Source organism: Sebastes fasciatus, chromosome 12 (genome assembly GCF_043250625.1).
Source record: "Sebastes fasciatus isolate fSebFas1 chromosome 12, fSebFas1.pri, whole genome shotgun sequence".
In the NCBI taxonomy this organism is placed as follows: Eukaryota; Metazoa; Chordata; class Actinopteri; order Perciformes; family Sebastidae; genus Sebastes; species Sebastes fasciatus.
In genome coordinates, this window is record NC_133806.1 from 20925573 (window position 1) to 20947936 (window position 22364).

Genomic DNA, 22364 nt, shown 5'->3' on the forward strand with positions numbered 1-22364 from the left:
GACACTAAAAAGTTTAATATAAGTGAATGTTAATGTTTTTGTGTTATTTGATTGAGTGTTCATTACATTACATTCACACGTTCTTAGTTTGTGTTTGAGAGTAGCCGTGGCGTAACAGTGAAGGAGCTGAGGCCCGTCCCTGGAGTTAAATAACAAGCTTAAATGGAAGGATAGCACCTCGGGTCTTGTGTGTAACTAATGAGAAGGCAATACTAAAGGCGCTGTGAACAGAGCTGACTGGTGTAAGGTGAGAGCTAATCAGGGCCTTTCCATGCTCTGACAACCCTGTGTGCCTCCAACAATTACAATGCTGAGGATTAGTGAGTTGCACCGAAACACGCAATATGTCAAACTGCAATCATTAAATGATGGTTCCTCTTGGTTGCCTCTGCCAAAACCAACATGGAGCTTTTGCATGCAAATGCAGGTTAGCAGTCCTGCTTCTGGCAATTGTCATCTGTGGATGAATGGTTATATTTGATATCATGTTGCAGGAATTTACAGCATTTGTTTCACTGGGAGAAGGTAAGACTGTGTACCAACACATTGATAATCCTCCTACGAATGTCCAGCAACACGTGACGCACGTGTCAATTTCCGCTGCAGTCTTTAAAAAATAAAACTACTCAGTCAGGTTTAGGAAAAGATCGACTTGGTTACAGGTTTAGGCAACAAAAACTACTTAGTTAAGTTTAGGCAACAAATTGTGTTTTGGGTTAAAATAACTTCGGAAGTGCATTAACTTAAATACGGAAGTTACATGACAAATAAATCAACTTTGACTTGTGGTTTTACACGGGGTACGTAGCCTACACCAGTCTCCTGGGAGAAAGTCTTACCCAAACTCCTCCCTATGCGGCGTTCACTGCTCTTTATAGGCAAGGCAAGGCAGCTTTATTTGTATAGCACATTTCATCAACAGGGCAATTCAAAGTGCTTTACAACAACATTCAAGAACATTGCGACATAGTGCAAAAGAACATTAAGACATAATTAAAACAGTTATAAAAACATAAAAACATTAAATATTACAAAAAATAAAAACAAGCTAAAAATAAAAGCTAGGATAGAAGCTAAAATAGAATATAACACACAAGAGTTAAAGCTCTAGTGCAGTATAAGATCATTATTTGATTTAATAAAAGGCAGCAGCAGCAAACAAGAAAGTTTTAAGCTTTGATTTAAAAGAACTCAGAGTTGGAGTTGGTCCTGCAGTTTTCTGGGAGCTTGTTCCAAATATGTGGTGCATAAAAACTGAACTTATACTTCCCGGTTTACAATTACGGGGACTATAGAAATTGATTTTTCACCATCATGAAATAAATGTGTAACTTGTGTCTACAAACAATACAATAAATTGCATGACTATTTCACAAACTGCTGTGTGACTGCAGGCTGTTATATATGGTTTGTTGAATTTGTACAAAAAAACAAACTCTAAAAACTTAAATTTACCATTTTATAGGTTACAGTAAGTGCCAGACTTTTCAAGACTTACAAACAAGATATAACCTGTTAATTAGTGAGCTTTAGAGATGCTGGTGAGTAGATTGTATTACAGCTGGACCAAGGTGAGCTAGCTTCCAGTCTTTAAGTTAAGCTAAGCATGTAACTCTCGCTAAGAAAACGCATTTCCCTAAATTTCGAACTATTCCTTTAATGCGTCACTTGACACAAATTAAATATGATTTTTAATGCCTTGAGCACCACAAGCAGAACTCAATTTGCCTAAGTTGTATTGAGGTGGTTGGAGAAATCAAAAAGACATATCACATTTGCGTGTGTGTAAAATGGGTGACCTGACCCCTTAAGCACAAAGTGTACAACTACTATCTGGTGTGGATTTACTGTTCAAGTTGGATACTCAAGACAATCTGCAGTGTATTAACATGGTTTTCATACTGACAAGTCGGCTGCTTTGACTCTCTAAGACAAAACCACCATAATGTTTAGCCTGAGTCATTAATGAGGTGACTCCCAGATCAATTGTTATTGACTGAAGGCCCCCATTATTGGCTTGTAAGACATTACTGTTGTACCATTATTCCTTAATTATATTGGCAGAGCAGTGCTGGTGCGGCTCCCTCTCCAGTACAGTACAAAAAATCTGACGAGGTACTAATCATCCTCTCGAACACAAACATGGCCCGAGGTGTTACCGGCTTTACTGTTCCATTCTAATGCCTTCATTAACAAACAACAGTGATTTATTTGTTCAGGGCAATGCATGATTGCTTAATGGCAAGAGAATGAAAAGGTACACAGTTAAATAAGTGCAATTAATGGAGAGTTAAATATTTGTGGGGGACAAATCAAGATAGACGCAAAAGCAGCAGGAAACACAATAGACCGTGAACAGCTAATGTTTCCCAAAAGAACTTTGACAAAATGTCAACTATGAAATCAGCATACATGTAGTGCTTTTATGGGCCCTTGAGTATTTTCTAATGAGAAGTACTACTGTTTTATGCAGTAGGTGGTTTGGAGAAAGTGTGATTCAACAGAGATGTTTGCCTTTCCTGTGTTCCTAATGAGAAAATACACTAATTCAACTCATGCTGTATATGCAACAGTGAATCATCTGCTCTCTTTTTGTGGGGACATCATGAGTTCTTTGTCACACCGACAAAAGGATATTGCTGAAAAGAGAGAATTCTTTCACTTTTTACGAGCAATGTTGGTATCATTGTAGCACAGTATCACAATACATCCACAGTCATTTATTTAAACAATGCTTTTCACTCTCGAAAGTTAAGTTCTAACAGTTGAGTTCAATACTTATTGTTAACAACTGCAAGCAGACACTATACACTCTACTGTGTGGGCTTGTACCTTCTCAGTGCACATGCAGCAGCTGCACAACAACCACAGTTAATGGCAGGTAGCAGGTTTGACTATCACTGCGGCCTCGATAAAAGCCGAGTACTCCTGCAGCCTGAGGTGCTTTCTCTCTGCCCGGTGTAGTGCGACTGCAGGATGTCAACGCTTATCCTTTTTCGCAGATCTGACCTCCGACTCCAACGTGATTGAGCCTGAAAAAGTCTCACTTGACCCGACTTGATTTCATCACCTCCTATTATTCAGCAGGAGCTAGTTATTATTATCCACATCTCCCTACTTCCTGGACTTTCTGAGAAAAGGTAATATGATAAAATAAAAGTCTGCACTTTCAGGACTAAAGATAACACACAGCATGGTTCTGACCACCATGCTCCATCAATCTCTCTTTCACATTGGCTACTCTTTCTCTCGGAGCACAATTACTTTAATCTGTTGCTTGATTTTAGGAACTCAGCGAGTACAGCATTTAATTTATATTTTTAGTCACGCTCGCAGCGTGACTATAATGCCGATGGAAACAATGTGTCTGTTGGTTGTTCACCACATTTGGAAAAACAAGCTATTGGATGGATTTCCATGAAATTTGGTGCAGACTTTCATGATCCCCGGAGGATAAATCCCTCATAACTTTGGTGATCTTTTGACTTTTCCTCCAGCGCCACCATGAGGTTCACATTTGTGGTTTTGAGTGAAATGTCTCGACAACTTTTAGATGGATTACCATGAAATTTGATACAAACATTGTCCTCATATGGAAGAGTTTTAACAACTTTGGTGATCCCTAGCACCATCATTGGGTCAACATTTTAGTGTGTCTTTCGCTTATGAGCAAATACCTGCAAAACTAATAACATTCCCATCAGCTACAATTAATTAAAAACTCTGCTGCACGAGTGCTGACTAAGACCAAAAGGAGAGCACACATTACGCCTATTTTAAAGTCTTTACACTGGTTATCTTTATAATTGTATGGTTTAATTGTTTATACTTATTTTATTTATCATCATCATTATAGTGTTTATTTGACTATATTTTGTTTAATCAACATTTCATTGTTGATCGTTATCTTTTATTCTATTTTATTAAAATTTCATTATTTTAATACAATCTGCTTATTTTGTTTAGTTTCATAATTTTTATTTCTTTTTATTGTTATTTTTATTTCCTTGTATTTTATGTATCTTTTATTATCTTAAATACCCATCTTTTATTGCTTTCTTATTCAATTAACTTTTATATTGGTTGTTTTGGTGTGCATTGGTCTCTAAATCCATTTTTAACATTCTACATTTTTGTCAATCGTCTGTACAGCACTTTGAATTGCATTTGACTTGTTTGAAAGGTTCTATATAAATAAAGCTTGATTGATTGATTGATCAGCTTCAGCTGTATTTAGTTGTATACAAAATTAGCATGCCAACACAATAAACTAAGAGGGTGAACATGGTAAACATGTTTGCAAAACATCTGCATGTTGTCATTGAGAGCATGTTAGCATGGTGACATAAGCATTTAGCTCAAAGCCCAGCTGTGTCTAAGTACATGCTGGCATGGCTGTAGACTCATGTATTGTTTGTGTCCTTCAGATAGTCAGAATTATTAACTTTATTTGTTGGTTAGTTTTAACCTGAGACTACGGATCTCTCTCGATGCAGTTTGACTGATTATTCCTAGTACTATATGTATTGTTTTGTAGTATACTTTACAAGTTTTTTAACTGATGCGGCACAAATTCCCATAGATAATTTGATATTTTGTAGTTCTGTTCATTCTTATTATTTACTCAGTCTAATATAAAAGACAATTAGCACCTACTATGCCTTTTTTTTTTTTTTAAATGTGTCGTTATTTTGTAATACTTTGCAAATGCAGCCATAGTTTAAATGTCCACCAATACATTTCCACAATGACACTGTATCAACTGACACATTTATTCCCTCAAACTTGATCAATAACAGCTCTAGACAATAATTAAAAGTCAACAATCTATTTCAACCTGCCAATATCTACATGTAAAACCACCTTTTCTACTTTTCTGTTGAGGAAACTATGGAATTATGTACATACTTTATGCCTTTGAGTAGATGGCAGATCCGCCTGGAGGTCAGAGCTGGAAGATGGAAAGTGCAAGATGGAGGGAGAGAGGGCGCGGGTCCTTCCTGTCAGTGATAAGACAGCCAAGAATGATGGGGCCAAATGGCAGGAGAAGAGAAAAGGGCAAATTATCTCATATACCAGAGGCTTTGAATTCTCTGGGAATACCAGCAGGGAATAAACAAGATACTCTACCACACTGGATGGATGGCTAACACTTTAACCTTTACTGTCTTTGTCACAGTTGGAGGTGGCTGTTCCCTTTTGTGCGGTGATATTTTCAGCATGTGGAACATGATTGAGTCCTGCTGCAAGATTAGATAAAAAATAAAAAATAAAAAGCATCATACATGTTGGCTTGATGGCCTTTATCAAACAGCACATGTAGAGATAAAAGGAAGGCAAATCACAATTTGACTGACACATTAATTATGGTGGACTAAATGCAAACAGGTAAACGTATCTCTGTCAGCTTGATGTTTTCAGTCATTGGATCATTCAGATATCTTGCAATTTGCATTATTATTGTCGCAAAAGTACAGATAGAATCATTTTCTTCAATTCAGATCTAGCATTTTTCTTCAAACATCCACAGTTAATGAAGGACAAATCTGTGCTGCAACATGGATTGACTGCTTTCGACTTTGTCATGTGGTATTTAGCTGCCTAGATCCCTCAGCACCTTCTCTTCTCTCTCCTCCTGTCATGATGACGGCCCCTGTTGGTGTCTGACAGGCGATGCAGCCTGGCATTTGACCTCTGAGAATGTTCCTCTTGCATGTGAGTGTGACCTGACAGCAGTTTAATGTCAGTTTTAAGGCCTGCCTATGGAGGGGAAAGAGAGAAAGAGAGGACTGCTGCTTCACTGCAGATCAGTTCCCTACCAAAGCAGCTATCTATAGCAGCAGGCTCATCAGCTGTCACAGAAAACCTCTGCACACTATTCCTGTCCAAATTAATTTAATAAAACCTGTCTCATTCCTTGCAGCTTCCTCTCTGTCTTAATATGTTCCTGCCTATTTCAGCAATCTCTCCGTGGCCTATCATCAATTTTCTTTTTCTCGCTCACTCTTAATCATTGACTCGGACCAAAACTCACCTCACTGTTTCTCTTGCTTTGTCGTTTATGAAGCTCACTTTTAATAGCTTTTCGGTGGCATAACAAACCCAAACAATATGAATATCTGAACTGAAGGCAAAGTCAATACTATCAGTTCAAACACGAAGGAAATGAAAATGTTTATGTCTCTCGGGTCAGCCAACTCCGTTGTGCTGCATGAGGAAACAGGGTGATGTCTACCGTTACAAAATAAGGTTTAGAAATTGTTCATTTTGTCATTATTTTTTGACAGTAGGTGATTTTAAATCATCTGATACTAAAGAATGAGCTTTAAATAATGGTTTCTTACTTCAGTAGGAACCATGAGCCTATATTCAGTGGTAAGGGAGAAAATAATAAAGCAAAACAGCACATGAAAGGCAAACTTTGCTAAAATAACTTGGCTTGCAAGGGAACAGTAAAATCAAGAGATGGAATGGTATATAGTGCTAAATCCTGATGCATTTAATACAATCTTCTTTTGTAGACATAAGTATGGCTCACAGTATTCAGCTCCGCCATCACCCGCAATTTTCTTCCGTCTCAATGCCAGGCTGAAACGAGCAAAGCTTTCATTTGCTCCGGTGGAAATGGCACGAAGAGAGAAAAAAATATATCACATGCAAGGTGATCGCTGCTCAAGCTGAATAGATGTGAGTAATTTAAATCCCCCTATTATTTTCGAGTACAAAGGTATCACCGAAGCAGTCCGTCTCCCACCGCTGCGCCGCCACCCTGCACGTCCAGCCCCACTCCCAACGACTTCCAGGATGTGCATCTGAGGTCTATTCAGAGAGAACAACCTCCAGTCGCAGATGTGATTATTGAAAGCCAACGTGACCTTACAACACCCCCGCCTCACCGTATCAGAACGCAAACTGTGGAAGTTGATGTATGTGACAGGCTACATTGATGCTTCCGTCCTCTGGTTCTCCTTCTCCTCAGTAACAGGTTGTCTTTGTAACAGACTTCAGGCAACACAACACTTTAATTCATGAGCTATTGCTGAAGAAATTATTTGTAATTAATGATCAGTGATTACAGTTTACCACGTTATCAGTTTTCTGAGTGTTGGATGCACACTCAGGTTGTAAAGGAACATTTCCCAGCTACTTATGTGGGCGCCAGAACAAGCTGTGTGTATTACAATTACATCCACTTTGGGTATAATTCATACTGACAGAAAAGTCTGTGTACTCCTGCTCACAGTGCCTTTCCCACAGTGCCTAGCTCTTCCAGTATGCACACAACTTGGGAAGTGAGTGCGTTGACCTGGCTTACCTTTGCATAGCTCCTGATCAACACTGTCTCATTGAATTCACTTTTTTTTCCAGTACAGGAAGTGATACATTTTTGTACCACATGTAAGTGGAAATGGTCGGGTATTTCTATACTCTGCTGGTTGCCAGGCAACCTCACAGTGACAACAAAAGGGAAGATACTGCAAACCGCCAAGACGTAGTTCAGCACATAATCCCCCATAAAACCACAATGTGTCGTTTCTACACTTTAGATTTTGTACAGATGAATCAAATGAGACATAACATGTTTGTGAGCTTTAGAGGTGTTAGCTGGCAGATTTTGCTATCTTTGGACACAGCTAGGCTAGCTGTCTCCCTCTGCTTTCAGTCTTTGTGCTAAGTTAACCAGCTGCTGGAGGTAGTTTCATATTTACTGCATAATTGCATCAGTCTCGTATCACTCTCTGCAAAAATAAATGAATACGCATTTTTCCTCAAAATGTTGAGCTATTTCTTTAAAAACAAAGAACATGATCCTGAAGTGTCGAAACACAACCGTATAGAAGTTAAATCACGCTTTAGTTGCTACAAAAGATGCTCTATAATAAAGATGACACATTACAAGCTCTGCCAATGGTTTGAAATGGTATACACTTCCTGTCTCCTAAGTGGGCGTGGTCATGGCGTGAAAATTGGGTAATATTTGCAAAATGTAACATTAGTTGCCAGATTTTGCGAGAGTATGTTGTTGAGACAGAGAAAGGTCTCAAACTAAGTTAATTTTCTCCTGATTTATCCGTCTGAAAAGATGCAATGTTAGTGTCAGAATGTTCCGAATATATGTGGCTTGAGAAAAACGGGTCCAATAATTACTTTGGTGACTATTGGGCGAAAGAATCAGTCAGAATTTGTGTTCAGTTCTCCCATTGGAGTTAATAGACTCAGGACATAGTCTCCTAAAGGGGCAGGGCAGTGGCAAAACCCATGTGAGAGACAAAGATACAGAAAAATGACTATCAGTGCGTTTTCTCCTTTCTGAACCGTCTCTGTGAGCAGAAGTCGTTTTTCAATTGTTATTGTGGGGAAAAACACATACCTTGTCAATAAACATTGAAGATACATTCTGTATGTGCTTGTTGCTACTGTTACAGTACACTAAACAATTTATCAATATAGCTCTGTGCTGACCTGGTACTAGATTGTGCATCCAAGCACATCTAATAAGGAATGGAACCTCAACTAAAGATCTTACTTAGACCTGTTCTTTTCCTACTATGAGAAGTCAAAATGTTTGCCTATACAGATTATATTGGTATTATGGAGCAATTTAGATATGTGATAATAATAATAATAATAATAATAATAATAATAATAATAATAATGTACATTTTCTTTCATAATGTTTCCAGCTTTGACTAAGTTCGGGGACATTTCTATGCAGACAGTACCACGTTATTCATGCATCCTTCTGTGAGAGAACCTGACAGGGGTGGGTGTAACCAGCTACAGAGAGGAAATTGTGGCTGGCCAGGTTGTTTACCTCAGTGAACACGGGATTGAGGCACTAAATTGAAAGACAGGATTATAGAGAAAATCCGGATAGAGATCGGAGGATGTCTACTTCAAAAAGGGAGCTTGGTCAACAAACCCAGCCCCTTTTCTCATCTCAGTAAAATTACACCTCTTCTATCTTCCTCCTGTCTCTCAATATATACCAAACACTTCAATATGCAGTGAGTGTATCCTACAGTCTTACACTGAAGCATATTTAACACCCTCCCCTCAGGAGCTGGATTTCCACCTGCTGAATCTCCTCCAGGGGCTCTTTAGAACGTTTTCTTTGACTCTGCGTTGAGAATGGCTCTGAGATTATGCGGCCGTGCTGATTCTGGCTTTAGATTAAGACCAGAAATTCTCAGGTCCAGCTGAGATAAATCCAGACCAGGTGACTTTAGCAAAAAAATCTGTCTCTGCTGGGAATTTAAGCAGCCTGGTTATCTGATACTGGAAGCTATGATCGGGAGATACAACCACGGACAGTCTGAAGTGTAGTCCTCTCGCGTACTACCCAGATACACGAAGGTTATCTTTCAACATCATAAAGAGCCACTGCGTTGCTCCTCAGGGGGGGGAGATGGTGTATACGCAGTGGTGGAAAAATCGTACTACTACCAAGGAAGGTAGAAATGTGGGTGTCAGCTGTAGATATGGATAGCAGCCAGGCAGCACCGACGAGTCTTTTGACCAACATGATTTTAACATTCAGCATCAACAACGCATGATACATACATGATTTATGATGCGCTGGGACAGCGGATTGATTGCTAAACGGATCGTTTCTCTGTACTGAACAATGATGATAACAGTGATGGAATAATACAGGACAACATCGATTTTGACCTCTGGCATTGTGGTCTAATATCATGTACAACCTTCATAAAGTCTTGTTATCGGTTCCGCTTCGTACATTCATAGCAGTAAAGCAAATTTAGCAATTTATTTAATGGCTAAAACATTAAATCAATCACTTTTGCTTGACTGGACAAGCCAATCATTTATCTGGTACAGTGTATCATTAGTATAATGGGATGTATAGGCTTTATAAAAGGTTTAAGTCCACTCTTATCTAAAGAAGTGGTGGGTTGTTGTGCTGTTGAAGGCTTAAAAACAGATCAATCATCCTCGGGAACATTTCATATTATGCTATAGAAAGTTTTCCCCTATTTATTACTGCCTCTAAATTATTTAACACCATAACACATTTACATGAACACATAATTTCATTCCTGGTTAAAATCTAAAATTATAATTTCTGCTGTTAGTTATTAGGCAACACATAGAGGCTGTGTTATGAATTTGTTGAATACAAGTCTTACCATATAATAAACCAAATGAATTGTCGTGTGTAGCTTTCACAAAAATGGATTCATCTTCACTTTGGACTGATTAAACTGAGCGCACAGCTGATGAAAGCAACAGAGGCAGAGGCAATCACAGAGTTTTTTGAAAGGATGTTGAACTATTACATTCATACCTGTCTCATTCAGAGGTGGCGAAATCCTCTCTCAAATCATTTTGAATTGATGAACTCAGGAAGGAAAAATAATTTATTTCACCATGAAAATCCCTGTTAAGATTAAACTTCATAATCCCCCCTCACTGAATAATTTCACAATCACAGATAAGAGATTATATTCAGTGACAGGTTACCCAGAAATATCACAAAGCGTGGTTTCTCTAAAGTTAGAATAATCCTTTATACCCAACTCAATTTCAAATATTGTTGTCTAATATGCAATATGCAACATTTGAATATATTTGAGGGAGAAAACATTGAGAGAGTATGCGAGGCGTATACAGTGTGTTTATTGAACTGCAAAAGAACCATATGAGGTCTTTCTTCTCTTTTACAGTAGCTATTTTGTATGAAATAAGAGGGTGGGGGGGGGTATTATTGTATGCCTGCATACCTTTTTACCACATAAAAACTGATACAAATAATGAATTTCTGAGCCCATGATGATGGCAAATTAGATTATTTATTGTGTTATTAAGCAGCCACAATTGTAGCAGAACCCCTGTTGAAAACAATGAAGTCTGAAAATGAGGTTAATTTATGTTACCTGTATATTGAGATCACAAATTACAACTGCATGATCTTCTATCTTAACATATCAACCGTTGTTATTTTATAAGCAAGATTTAATTATCTCATTATGATACACTGTAACAACAAAAGACCCTCCGGACGGCATCTTAATTATGTTAATGATCTCAGTTACCACTTGTTATCATGCTGTCTCACTTCATGATGTATCTGTGACTTTACTGGCCCTGTGCAATATTTGTAGATCATCATGACTTAATTTTCTCATTACACAATGTTTGGTTTGAAGTACCTGTCAAACCATCTGCAAGTACTGCTTTACTTGGAGTCAACCTCGCACCAGGAATAACACATAATATGAAAAACTACCTTTTGAGAGTCTTTAGCTAGCAGGCTGATTCTTATCGGCTCCACCTACCCATTATTCTTGGATTAGAGACATTTTCTACTTTGTTAAACTGGAAAGAATGAATCCACACTAAAAGGGTCATCTGATAGTTTTAAGACGACGTGGAGCCTGCCATTCCTAACAAGCTGTCATACAGTATTCTGCATTTTTTACTTTTTTAAATGATTTATTACCTCCGCCAAGGCCAAAGTCTTAAGAAGGAGGTTATGTTTTCACCGGCATTGGTTTGTTGGTTTGTTGGTTTGTCCATTTGCAGGATAACTCCAAAAGTCCGCGATGGATTTGAATAACATTTTTTGGAGGGGTGGGGTGTGGCACAATGAACAATCCATTAGATTTTGGTGCTGATCCGGATCATGATCCGGCTTCGGGAATTTTTTTGAATAACTCTGCTCAGCGACGTACATGAAACCTTCCTTGGCGGAGGTCTGCGCTCTCAGAGTGCACTTCTAGTTTCATCTTTTACTGTTGTGTACTCAACTACATATATAATACCACATATAGATATACCCTATTTTTTTTTATATAATTCATTTAACCTTTTCCCTTTATCTATTCAGTTTTATATCTATTTAAAATATAATTTAAAGCTCGACATGTTACAAATTATTAGGGCTGTGTATTGGCAAGAATCTGGTGATACAATATGTATCATGATACAGGGGTTATTATTCAATATTACACTGTTGAATACTCGATTCTGGTCAATCACGACGTTCTACGGTCTGATATTTCTTTATAGCAGACTGTTGCTATGTATAACAGACCGTTGCCATGGGCGTAGTCTGATGTCGGACTCTGTAGGATTGTTTTTTCTGTCAAATAATTGATTTCTTAAATAAGTAGCCGTGTGAAAAGCGGGATAATGTACAGCTAGCGGGTTGTTGTGAAATAAACCCCGCCGCATTACCTGTCTGGGTTTATTTCACAACAATGACCGGCTCGCTGTACATTATCCCTTACATATATTGCGATATATTGCAATACTGTAAGCAAGGCGATATATATATTGGAAATTTTGTATCCAATTCAATCTAATTTTAGGAAAACTGTCATAATATACAGAACACACCACGATATGCATACATTGTTACATTAGAGTGGGAGAGTCAAATGGCTGAAGATAGATTATAACACTGCTATCTAGCGGTCGGGGGTTTCAACACAACACAAAATGAACCAATGTCTGCTACAAATCTTTGCATGCAAACTATTAATTAACAATCAATACGTTGTTTTTGAGAATCCATACAGTATCACAAAACATACTATTGTGATACTCAAGTGTATTGATATTTTCTTACACCCCTACTAATAATCTATTATCTGTTGGGAAATTCAATAAATAACATTTGGAAAAAATCTCAGATACTAATGTTACGGCTGGAACATGTGTTTCACAACTGTTGTTTCCCTTGTGAGGACCAAGTTAAGCCAAATATCCGTCCAACATCTTGGTCATGAGGGGCCGAATTCCTGCTCAGAGCTGGAGGATACCCTGGACATTGCAGGACTGACTCCATTCATGACAGACAACCACTCAGGCTTCCACACATATTTCACCTCACTTGCTTTCGTACCCTGGGAGGAAACCCATGCAGACTCAAAGAGGTTGGAATCCCAGACCAACTTGCTGTACGGGAACTTTGCCATCCAGATAAATCCTCATAGTGTGGATAGTCTAAAAAGGAAATACAATGACACATCAGATTTTAATGGTACATGTAAGACACACAGAAAATGCAACCTCAGTTGCCTAATTAAGTAGTGATTTTACAAAAAACGCTTAATGTTATCACATAAATGAGACCATTAAATTGTGATCATGAGCAAAACTATTCGACATCACGATAATGAGATACTTCAATCATAAATCTGACATAAATCTGCAACTACAGCTGCCCTCAGCTTCTGTACAGTCCTGATTCAGCGATCACACTCAGGCTGTGTGGACAGTTTCTGTTTGACATAATGATTGATGCTAATTGTACTTCAGATTCTTATCAAGTGAAAGGAAATGTTGTAATATTTTTTATAAAATCAGTAGAAATAATGAGCACGCTCTCCGTTTCTGTAAATATCCATCCTCCCTCGTGGATTTGTGTCTCTGTGAAAGCCCTGATCTGAATTGAAAATATCTGCATCAGACTCCAAAATTTTGAAAATCTCAAAAAATACAAGGATGAGCTGTAAAAGGCTCTAGCTTCAAGCAGGCATGAAACGAATACTAATTCTCCGCGAATCACAACATATTTTTGATGGTGCATTTCCAACACTGCGTAGTACTTAATCAATGTCAAAATGTTGTATATGAATACAGTAAATCTAATCAAATTATTGACACATTATATAAAGTTGATTGCAGAAAACAGTCTTTATTAGAAATCAGTTGCCTGTAAACCAGTTTATACTCAATTTTAAGTAATTTTTCTCAATTGGTTGATACTGTACAATGAAAATTATTCTGATGATGAATATGTGTGTTGCTGCTCTCAGTAATTTGCTTATGAAGAGAGAAGAGAACATCATTCATAACCAGTGATTTAATTAAAATCATCCCGTGAATACCTGCAGGCTGAAAGTTTGAACTTAAAGTAACAGTTGGAGTAGATGCTATAGTTCAAGTAGGTACAGTTTATCACAGCTGGATTTATTTAAGTATAACCTTATTAAACATGCCTCTATAGACATTTCTACTTTATAGAAAATCACCTCTTCATTTATTCACCAAAAGAAGATTAATCCATTGCTTTTTTCCTAAACGAGGAGAGATGACTTGAATGGATGAAGTTGACATCCTATTCAAGGAGAAGGCTGCTGTGTTATGTCAAGGCACCAGGGGCTACTACTCTGGAGAAAGTTGGATGAAAGTGCCTTTGATTGTATCTTTATCTGTTTGACATTTAAACAGGACGTGTTTATTAAAATATGCACCCTGTGCACATGGTTATGTTGGTTGCTGTAATGACTAAATGTAAATCATCTCATTAAAGGTCAAACACAGTGAAGGACTGGGAGCATTGCTCGCAAGAAAAAAACAAACCAAGCAAATGGCACTTTTATCATTAAGGCCTTGTGGGAGTCAAAAGCTACACAGTCACCAAAAGAAAAGCACAAAATCCGTCACGGCAGGTCTGGTATTGGATTTCTCCACATGCTAAAGCTGTGTTCATGGGGCTGCTGCATTAAGACCGATATACTCTGTATTTAAAGAGTATTGACCGTGGCTTCTTTATTTCTACCCTCTCCAATAACAAAAACACAAGAGTCAAAGTATGGATTGAACATTGTCTGTTTTTTATGGGTTGTAATGGTCCTTTAAAGGAATTTCAGCAGGTAAAAAGGACTGGGCTATAATCTGTCAGATATAATCCTCATGAATTAAATCAAACCATTCTGAGAAAGAAAAAACCTTCCAGTCACAAGGTAGGAGCTGTAATCAGTTTTTGGCAGGTGAAAACTGTATTTTATTAATTGTAATGGTCCTTTAAAAGGAATTTCAGCAGGTAAAATGGACTGAGTGGGCTATAATCTGTCAGATATAATCCTCATGAATGAAATTAAACCATTCTGAGACCTAAAAAAACTTCCAGTTGCAATAGGACCTGCAAACAGTTTTTGGCAGGTGAAAACTGTATTTTATGGGTTGTAATGGTTCTTTAAAGGAATTTCAGCTCTTCAGTTTGTCTGCTCTAATGTAAGCTGCAAACATTAACATATCCGGCTAATGAGCCAACCTACTGTACCTACTGAGGTATCACAGTGTTACTTCCGAGACCAGGGGCATTTATACTACATTATATTGCAGAGTTACAGGTTAAAGTACAGTTCATTTCAGCTGGAAACATTAAAAGCCAGAGATGATGTTTTCTCATGGAGCCAACTTTGGCTTAATTAGATAGCTACAGAAGTTTTGAGTTGTAAATTGTATCCATTCTAATGTGTAAACTGAATTATGTATGGTGTGTATGTTCAGCAGTTGTACCTGTCTGTGACAAAGTGGCAGAGAACACGGCATTTGACAATTTTCACGATAAAAAGACACATTGCTTACTAATTAACTGCTTGTTTCTTGTTTGTTTTAGCCGTAGTTCCATCATTGACCTGTAACTAAACATTAAAGGCTACTATCCCAGGCTTGGTTGTGTTTGTATCATATTTGGTTACAGTTCAGATATCAATACCACATCTGGTTAAAATAAAACATGGACTAGTATTATTTTCCATTGGTATACTTCTGCATTTTATAAATTATCATTTTCTACTTACCATGCCCACCATGTGTTCCAGGGACTAAAGGAGCAGGTACCCAACCACTTCCTGTATTTAGTGACATCATCAGTGATGTCACTGGGTTAGAGCAAGTATGGGGGGGGTGGATAAATTAAGTTATTTATGTTGATTGTGATCTGTTATGGATGGTTGCAAATGCTGCTTAAATGGTAAACTATGCAAAGTGTTTCTACTTTGAGTTTAGAAAGAGTGGATAACTTTATCACTTAGGCTACCTGAGAGGTAGTGGATATACCTGCAGGAATGGTACAGCCTAGATTGACTCCCGCTGATGGAAGGGTCTATTTAAAGTGGCAGTAGGCAGTATATTTCTGGCATCATTGGGCAAAAAATCCATTATAACCTTTCAGCATATTGTAATTCAAGTGTTCTGAGAGATAACTAGACTTCTGCACCTCCTCATGGCTCTGTTTTCAGGCTTTAAAAATCTAGCCTGTGACGGGAGACTTTGACCAATCACAGGTCATTTCATTTAGAGAGCGTTCCTATTGGCTGTGCTCCGGTCATGTGACCAGAGCTTGTCGTTCCTTCAACAGATTTTACAATGGCGGCCGTGTCACAAACTTTCTCATTTTACAGCTAAACCGTACACTACAAGATGATTCTGAAAACATTTGAGGCGAGAAATAGGCATTAAGGTAACAGAATATTGATTCATATTTGATCAGCGCGGCCTAGTTTGACCGTTTGGTCGGAGTTCGCGAGTGATTGACAGCCGGCTCTCATAGACAGCAGATGGACAGCAGACCTCAGATCAGCTCTTACTGCTTGTTTTCCTTCGGTCTGTAAAATCTTGCAGATGCCGTTAGGAGCACCGGAGGACACCGGAGGACACAGAGACACATGATTTTCAGGTTACCTGTTTCATGTACTACTGTCACGGTAAAGCGACCGTTTTATAAAAATAACTTTTTTTTAAATCATATTTGCTCCAATCTCGCCTACTTCAGCTTTAAGCAGTTGCTGTTTGGTAGTGATGCTTCACGAAGCATTGAAGCTCTCCAGCAAATTGGTTCGCAAAAGGATTCATTTCTCGAGACTACATCTGAGCTTCATGTGCACACAAAACCACCTATTGGTCAAAGAGTGTAAAACAGGCAGATTTATTACAGATGTGAGGCAGTGGTTTAACTGGGCAGACGGCAGTGAATGTGCTTGTGTGACTATAAGAAAATGATAGAGGAGAGACTTTATTCGTTTTTATTCAGGGAAAATAATTTCTCAACTGTGTTTCGGCTTCGGGCGTCTTCAATGACGTCATTGTTCTAAGACGATACTAGCCTCGATACGCACTTCACAGAAAACTTCCTGCATTACACGACACAAGCTCTGAAGCCTGGGCACAGAACGTAACATCACTACTTTCAGTTGAGTTTTGCTCAGTTATGCCGAGTTAACTGTTCATTTATTTTCTTTTGTTTGTACATATTTTGGTTAGCCCTGCCTGAGTAGCATGGTGCCAGTTGCAATGTTTCTCGCGTCTGCCTCCTATTACCTTCCTAGCCACTGCAGGCTCCTTCACACTGTCTCAATATTAGGGTTGCTCTCGCTGTATTGATGAGCTTAAAATATTTGATTAGATGTCAACAGTGAAAATCGCTGTCAAGATAAATAAACAATTATTTCCCCCAGAATTTAGGGATACAATTAAGCACAACCAGTGCTTTCTTGGTTTGGTCAATATTCTAATGTGTTATTGAATACAACATATCCAACTTCATTAGGGATAGAAAGATAGCCGATGACTTATTTCTGTCTTTGTCCCTGGTTTTAGGGCCTTTATCAAGGTGGAGGCAGTCTGACCAAAGAAATATTGGAAACTCTGAACTAAAAATAGGAAAATGTAACCATAAAAGAAGTAAGCCTATCACACAACTCCAGTCTATAAGGCACCAAATGTAAATAACATGGTGGCTCCTTGTTACTGTGCTTCCTGTGCAAAGACACAGATTAATTAATGGATTTACATTGAACTCCCCAAAACCTCATTAGTCTGTACTGTTGCCTCCCATAATGACATCCACATCAGACAGTACACAGCACAAACATACCAAAATAGAAGTGCTGGCATACAGGCGATAGGAGGGGCAGAGAAGCTGCATGAGTCTGTGTGTGATGTCGAGAGAGAGAGCAGGCGGAGGAGTCACTCTGAGATCTCCCTACGGTCTCTCAGTCTATTCCCCTGACATTACACTCCCAAGATTCCTCCCCGCTTTATGTGAAAGATGTTACCTCTTTGAAAGATCAACAGCATAGACCCTTGATGACATTAATAAGGACTCTGCAGCAGCACAGGAGACAGAACAGCAGCAAGAGGAGGACAAGCCCAATTCTCTGCCGATGTTTGTGGTCCCACGGCGCCCCCGGTGGTCAATCTGTGAGCACAGTGTTATTGGGTGTTAATGTACTGTACCAAAAAAAAAAATAAAGTAGGTATATTACAATATATTTCCTATATTCATGCGTGGAAGATACGATTTCAGACTCCGCTAAAGTGGGCCACACCATTTCTTAACCTTGACGTATGCGTCACTCACATCATTGCAGTGACTCACATCCTCATTAGAGTCTATGCTCGCTAGCAAATAGTTGATGTAAGTAGTTATCTATCTAGCTGGTTTAATACACTTTACTTTCTTACCTTCAGAGTTTCTGAATTACAATGCGTCGTACACGAAAAGGCACACGCGGCCGGCCCGGCTACAAAGAGCGTAGAAGCTCGGATTACAACACACACGGAGGGATGGCGACTTCATTCTCTGCTCAGGTAGACATTTCTCCACTATATCTTTACATTGCAAATAGTTATTTGCTGCTATATTAATGATCTATTGTAAAGATGGTCCCTCCCCTTCCGGTGGGACCTTATTTTGGAAAAAAATATGTATAGTATAGCATCTGATGCTTGTCAATTTAAAAGATAATTGTGCAAGTCAAGAAAGTCGCAGTTTGCCGTAGGTTTGTTATAGTACCATTTAGTTTTGTTTGTAACCACTCAGTGAACTACATTTCTTGTCTCACACGATATACATCACCAACACATGGCAATTACCTTGGCTTGCTAGCTGGCTAACTTAGCTATGTTCCACGCTCAAATGTAACGTTATCTTACCTGATGTGTTTTATCTGACTCTTTTTATAGCTTCAGAGAGAGAGACGTCACGTACGCCACTTTTGGGTGTGTCGTCTTTCTAATTACGTATTTTCACAGTGTTATACTTCAACAGCTTTACGGCAATAAAAAAAAGGCAAATTAGTTGTTTTCTTTCCGAGGCTTTAGGGGTTGGGAGGTTTTATCAACAAAATATCATCTAATGGCATCGCACATGCTCTATTGCCGACCATAACGGCGAAATGGCTGATGTATGTTGTTAAAATACACTACAAAGAATACCAATGATTGCGGGCTTCGATATATGAGCCATTTCTAAGTTAAATTTCCATCCCCTCAGGCTGCGAGCATCCAGGCCCGGCTCCTCATTTTCAGAGAGAGAAAAAAATAACAATGCCTGTATGCTCTCCCACAAATAAAGTGCATCTGTTTGGCTCCTCATTTCCATGCAGCTGTCTGGGTCTGGGAGAGCCAATGATAGATCTGCTGACTTCCAAATGAGTTTCACGAGAGCAACCTTCATTTTGCAATAAAATCTAATGTACAGATGTAGAGGATAACAGCTCATATAATGGGCCACGTGCTGTCAGAACAGCCTAACAGCTGATGCATTACAGTATAAACTCCCTCTATCTCCTGATTTCCGTCTGTCTATCGTGAAATATGAGCAACTTCACTGTTTTAAGTTAAATAATAAACAGTGATTGGATCTGATTCTGCCTCGCATATTATATCAGACAGGTGTGGGAACATCAGCAGGTGCTTTAAAGCTTCTTTTTGAGCACTTTTTTGTTCTGCCAGCGAGGATCCGTAATGAATCCATCCTCGCCTTTGAATATTGAGAGCAAGGAACGACCCGCTGTGTTGCAAGAAAGACACGCGCCGTTTTTGTAAATGCACAAACACGGGAGCGGCATTGAACTGCTGTCCCCTGCAGGACTGTGCTGTCTGCTTCAGATGGGTTCAATGTCTGTTCAAACTGAACCGGGCTGGCTACACCCCTGCTATAATGGGCCTTATCTGACAGAAGGATTAGTGTTCAGCAGAGCAAAAACACCATTTAGCCATGCCCAGCTGGGAGGGCGCTAGAAACCCCCGTGTGATGCATTGGCTTTGTGATCTCTCAGCAAATGAAAGGAAACAGGGGAGCTCTGAATTTGCCTCATTACTGCACAAAGCATTTATTGGAATTAAGGAAGAATAAGGTGAGCACAAGCAACCAGCAAGGCTAAGAAAATGTGAAGGGATGAGAGCACTGGAGTTCACTGGGTGAGATTAACTAGCCTTGTCTTACTTACCTAGAGATGAGAATGACTAAGGCACAAGAAATCACACAAATGTAGTTGCTCCTTTTGTTGTTTATAGCGGTTTTTAGAGTGTCAACCGACAACAAATTAAATATTAAGGGGGATGTTGTTTAAAAGCCAGTAGCAATATATAAAAAAAAAATGCATTTCAGCTGCGCTCTTGTGTTTTTGGGGATGGGGCTTTGACATGGATCAGTGGCTTATCTTTTGTTCCACTTCAAAGGATCATCTGCCATTAACCATCATCATGGGGTAATTTGGTGGAATATTTGAAAATGCCACAGTAAGACTTCAAGTGTATATCTTTTCTCATTTGATCGGCCTCCTCCAGCTGCTCTGTGGAGAAAAAAATAAAAGCCTCTTGCACTAATTAGAAAATAAAACGGATAAAAAAAACATTCACACATAAATCCCTTCACACCTATGTGCACATTGTTATGTTACACACTCTGTGAAGTAAGAACAGAGTATATAGACTGTTATCAAAAGTAATTAAAAACACCTTCAAAAAAGTATCTCTCTCATCACATCACTGTTTCCATGGCAACAATCAACGTCTGCATCTGATTTGAAGATAAAGGCAGAGCAGAATCCCCTGCATGAGTACTGTATGTGTCACAAACACTGGGACGCACCCCAACAGCTCTACTGGTTTGGAACTGACAACTCTGTGTAGCAGCTGGTGTTTCTTTGACCTCGGCGCTGGCCTGCTTCTCTGTAGATCCAGCCGCAGTGATTCATCTTCACATGTTGCCCTTTGCCTTGACTCCAGGAGAGGATCTGCACAGTCTGCCAAGCTGTGAAGATACAAAAGCACTTTGTTTTCCAAAAGGGAAACAATTTATAGCACAGCAACAACTGGAAAGGACTGTGCGGTTTTGCTTTGGGGCTCCTTGTATGTATTATAAGAGAAATGTAATTCAGTCATTGTTTAGTAATACATATAGACTAGGGCTGTCAAATGTAACTCAATAATAACGCGTTAATGCAAATTTGTTTTAATGTAACTAACTTCTGATGATGCAACTTGCGATTTTTAGAATGTAGTGTATTTGAGCATATTTTTTATGCTAAATGCAGTACCTGTGAGGTTTTCTGGACAATATTTGTCATTGTTTTGTGTTGTAAATTTATTTCCAATAAAAAATATATACATACATTTGCAGAAACAAGCATATTTGCCCTCTCTCAGGTTGATAAGAGTATTAAATACTTGACAAATCTCCCTTTAAGGTACATTTTGAACAGATAAAAACTGTGTGATTAATTTGCGATTAATCACTATTAAATATTTTAATCGATCGATAGCCCTAATATAGACACAAACATTTAAATTCACTTTAAAGTTTGTTTCTACTCTTAGCTATGATTTACCACAAACTAACTTATATACTAATATATGACAGTTTTTTTGTACTGATTTGCTTTTCTATCTGAATGGAAAGCCGGCTTAGTTGCGCTGGATCGTGTCAGTAAAATCAATGGATAGTGATTAACTTTGCCTCATCATTTCCCTTCATCCAGGATAACTGTTTTCTTTCCTACAAAGCCTGTCTCCTTTCGACAAGAAACAACGGTAATAACCAGAATGGAGAGTTGTAAAAAGACATGATCGGATTTCATCTTGATCTTTAGTATTCTTTCACTTGCAATGAATTAAAATCACAACAAGGAACTCCTCATTAGGAGGTCTTCTTTTCTTCCCTTCTTCTTTCTCACGCACCACACTACTTGTAAATTATCATTCTTGTGGAGTGTGTCGTTCAAAGGAGGGAAGTTAATCAGTTTGTGCAGAGTGATATATTGCGCAGTGTTTTTGTTCTAGCACCTGCAATTGATCAGCCCAGCCTATACAAATGCATTCAGGTGAAGCCCTGGAAATGTATTGTTGTATGCGTAAGATTTCCTTGGTGCTAAAACACTGGCATAAACATCTAGTTTTTAGAAAAATAATTTTGTAACACTTTTTATTCGGTTTTCCCGTGTATTCCCCCGTTCCTACCATTCCATCTTCCTCACATTTATGTTGTTTACATCTGAGTCAGATGAGGCTTACTGCTTTTATTGCTTTGATGCGATGAGAGGCAACTCGAGCAGGTTACTATTGATTTTGCAGGCTTGATGAATCAATCATCGGCCTCCTCCTGCAGGTATGTACAGTATATTGGGTGGCTGTGGCCCAGGAGTCGGAGTGGTTCGTCCACTAATCACAGGGTTGGCAGTTAAATCCCTGGCTCCGCATGTCACAGTGTCCTTGAGCAAGACACTGAACCCCCAAGTTGCTCCTGCTTTCTCCGCTAAGGTAGAAAATAAAAGAGCAGTATAGAGCGCTGCAGGGATGCCGTATATTTGTAGGCCAAC

At 38.8% G+C, this 22364-nt stretch overlaps 1 long non-coding RNA gene across 1 annotated transcript; it reads right to left on the reverse strand.

The window, feature by feature from the left end:
- Positions 1-4959: 4959 nt before the first annotated feature.
- Positions 4960-15644, reverse strand: LOC141778263 (uncharacterized). The gene is made up of 3 exons (XR_012596026.1): positions 15561-15644; positions 12855-12972; positions 4960-5243 (listed from the first exon to the last, which is right to left on the reverse strand). It is a non-coding gene; the product is annotated as an uncharacterized LOC141778263 (long non-coding RNA).
- Between the last annotated feature and the right edge of the window lie 6720 nt (positions 15645-22364).